Below are 4,112 nucleotides of genomic sequence, written 5' to 3' on the forward strand. Positions count from 1 at the left end.
TGATTCGCAGAGATGACACAGATGTGACCGCCTCAGTCAAAGTCAATGTTTTCTTGGCCCTCAAAATTAAAAAAAAATACAAAAAAAAATACAAATGCAAATGAAAAATAATGACAAGGCCCACGTAGCACCCCAGAGTCATTTAGCTCAACAATTAATGAATGCCTCCTAGGCTTCCAGCACCCTGCCAGGTGCTGATGGTGACATAAAAATCATCGAAGACTTAACTCCTGTTCTTTATGACATTAATAAAGTAGCCAAAGTTATGTAGTTTTAAAGATCACAGAGTTTAGCATTTCTTTTGCCACCTAAATGCTGCTTCTTAAACACTAACTGACAGACATAAACATGCCTTGTGCAAAATCTTTTTATCTAGAAAGCCCTTTTCTTTATCCACCTGGAGAACCTCCATATAATACAAAGTCTAGCATGACTGTCACCTTGATGACATGAAGCTTCAATGGCCGTGCACACACTGCAATCCTCATCACTTTCTCTGTGCATCCTTTAGACCCCCGTCTACACCATTGCAATTCTAGATGTTATTCTAAGTATCTAGGTGGAGGGGGTGTGTCTGAATCCCCGACTCCGGGGGTGGGGAGGCCTTCTTTGGTTGAGTTTCTTTTAGACCCTGGCTGTTTTTTAGAATCATCTTTAGATATATTATGGGTTGGTTTGTTTGGGTTTTTTTCTATGAGTGTTTTAAAAGTTCAGGTTTCAAACCAGACCAATTGGTTCAGAATTCCCAGGGTATTGACCTGAACATCTTAATTTTAGTTTACTCTCCACAGGTGATGTGGACTTAAGAGTCAGGGCAGAGCTGAAACCGGTTTGGCTCAGTGGTAGAGCATCGGTCTGCGGACTGAAAGGTCCTGGGTTCGATTCCGGTCAAGGGCATGTACCTTGTTTGCGGGCACATCCCTGGTAGGGTGTGTGCAAGAGGCAGTTGGTTGATGTTTCTCTCTCATCGACGTTTCTAGCTCTCTAGCTCTCTCCCTTCCTCTCTGTAAAAAATCAATAAAATATATTAAAAAAATAAATAAATAAATAAATAAATAAATAAGAGTCAGGGCATAGAAGCACTCACTGTGCCCGATTCCTTTTTATAGCTCCAGTGCCAGGAACAATGCCAAGCACACAGCAGGTGCTAAAGTCCTGCTCATGGATGGAATGAATTACTCACATCCACTTTATGTCTCTTTGTAGGTAAATATCTAAACTATACATGACACCAACTTGCTGGGATCAACGCGGATGTTTTTGTAGGCTTCTCTTAAAGATGTCTCAATTTCTACAGCTACATTCTTTGGTTGGTCCCAGTGCTTTAGTATTCAGAAAAAGGCAGTGATCTGAGGGGGAAATATTTTCTTTTGAACAGTAAATGTGTGAGGTTTTACAATACACAAGCTTTAAAGGTAGAAGGGATTTGTTGCCAAAATGTGATAAGGAAATATAGATTAGTTGTAAAAGGCCTCCCTATATATTCATACACATGTCCAAATTCAGACTAGAAAAAAAAATCCCAAGAAGTTATCTAGTTTAAGGTCTGTGACCAAATTTCTAACTGCTCAATGGAAATTCACACATTCATATAACATACAAAAGTGGAACTTACTATATCCTTCCTACACAGCTCCTCCTCCATACTGGAGGTAAGGACTAAAGTGTAGATGTTAGATGGTATTATTTGATCAAGGATTTAGAATGAGAGAATCTGCCCTTTCCTCTTGCCTCCCTCCTTCAAGGGGAAGAGAAGTATCCACTCAAAGAATAATAGCCAAATATGAGTCAAAATATATCACTAACATCTAAGTCAGGATCCAATAACCCAGTGAAATGTTTCCTGGTTTAGAACATATTATTGGGCTAGAGACTGAAGTGAGCCATCATTTCCTTACTACAATTTAAGTTTAAATCTTGAAAGCTGGACATTCAGTTCTCCCTGTGTACATTAATGTCTGCCTTTATATCCCCATTGTCACGGGCATAACTCAGGTTCCCTGGGAGAAAGGTCTTTTGGCAGGCCAGCCCACAACCGTATCCATTCATTCAGTCTCCTCTTTCCTTAGCCAAACTCTGTGGAGATGGTACAAGTTTCCTGCTTCCCAGAATAGGATCCATTAAGAAATACTGTCAGTTCTTCACTTTTAAACTCAGCAATTTTTTCATCTGACTCTTTTGAATAACACAGTCTTGTCTTTTGCATGCAATTCTGAAATAATGGCTCATTCTCAATGCAGATTATTTGGTCAAAAAGATCATAATAATAACTATGTATGGGGCTAGGTGGGTACTTAAAATATTGGTGGGGGGTGTGCTCTATAGAGTACATGATTGGCTGGCCACTATGCAGTACATCTGAAACTGACAGAATCACAGTGAATGTAAACTGTATTTGAAAAATGTAATAAAAGAAATAGCCAAAAAATAAAAGTGTTCAAAGATAAAGTATAGATGAGACTTTTTCATAAAATAGGTCTAGGTTTCAGCTACTTTCCAATATGGACTTGCTTATCTCTCCTGTTTCAGGTCCTTAAATTCACCCCCTCACGTAGGACCCTCCAGCCACAAGGTCCTCCCTCCATTCCTCAAACACACCAAGTTCATTCTTCAGGGTTTCCAGTCATGATCTTGCTTCTCCAAAAACCAGCTCCCTTCCACTGTTCATTTTCTTATCATCTGATTTTGTTGTTGTTGTTGTTGAGCTCTCAATTCAGAAGCTGCTTCTTCAAAGAGGCTCTCCATTGACCTCCCCCAATCTAAGCCAGCCTCTTTTCTCTTGTTATCACTTGCCACTATTTGTATTACATTCTTGGTGGTATTTATTAGTGCAATGCCTGTCTCTCCCACAAAGGGGAAAGAACTCTGTGAAGGCAATGGCCATATCAGCTTGGTCCACCAATGCTCAGTCCATAGCCAGCCTCAAAAAAAACATTTTTGAATGAATAAATAAAAGACATGGTTAAGGTACTTAACTTGTATGAGCCTATGTCCTTATCTGTTTGGTATTAACTACAACTTCTCAAAGTTATCATTAGAATAAAGCTAGGTGATAAATGGCCCAATTGGATAATACTACATAAATATTATTCAAGGCCTTATTAATTTTTTGACTAAATTACTTTCCATGTGACTTGAAATAAGTAATCTGCCTTTTTATGTCTTCCCATTTTCTTTTATTAATAGATCCTACCATATGAAAACTCTTAAAAAGCAGTAAATTTTATAATTTTGCATTTGCCCATGATTTTTATACAGAGAAGTACAATATCATTCAATAGTTTCAGACATAATACAACAGAACTTATAAGCAAGATGGAACAAGAACATTTCTACCCCATTTAATTAACAGTGATGTTGGTGGATGGGGATTTCAAAAGAATTGCCTCAAATCAAATTACAACTTGGTGGGAAAATCAAGTTCTTTTGAGGTATTGGGCCTTCAGATTAGCTTTATCCTTGACTTGGCTCTTCTTATTTTTACTTCTCCAGTTTTGGGAAATTGTTGTGACTTTCCTTGCCATAGATTCCTGCTCAGACTTCCCTTAGTTCAGTAGTCGGCAAACTTATTAGACAACAGAGCCAAATATCAACAGTACAACAATTGAAATTTCTTTTAAGAGTCAAATTTTTTAACTTAAACTTCTTCTAATGCCACTTCTTCAAAATAGACTCTCCCAGGCCATGGTATTTTGTGGAAGAGCCACACTCAAGGGGCCAAAGAGCTGCATGTGGCTCGAGAGCCGCAGTTTGCTGACCTCGGCCTTAGTTCATCTCGACCCACTCATCCTTGGGCTGTGCTGTTGAAGGGCGATGTACTATTTAAGGCCTATAGTTACAAACAGTTGTTATTTCAGCCCCAGTTAGGAATGGCCCACACATATATTCCTGAAATGGAACAGAGCTACTGATGATAATCAGTATTGATTAGTGAATCTACATGCGTCTAATTCATGGTTGGATGGAGCTAAATAAAGAAGCATAAAATGTGCATTGTACAGTATCATCAATTTCTCAAACATCTTCCTTTGGTTCCTTATTGTTTCTGTTCCAGGAACTACAGAGCATCATGTAGTGACCTATCAACCCAGGAAGCTGATAGTCTGACTGAA

Source organism: Pipistrellus hanaki (assembly GCF_964339955.1).
Source record: "Pipistrellus hanaki genome assembly, chromosome: 17".
In the NCBI taxonomy this organism is placed as follows: domain Eukaryota; kingdom Metazoa; phylum Chordata; class Mammalia; order Chiroptera; family Vespertilionidae; genus Pipistrellus; species Pipistrellus hanaki.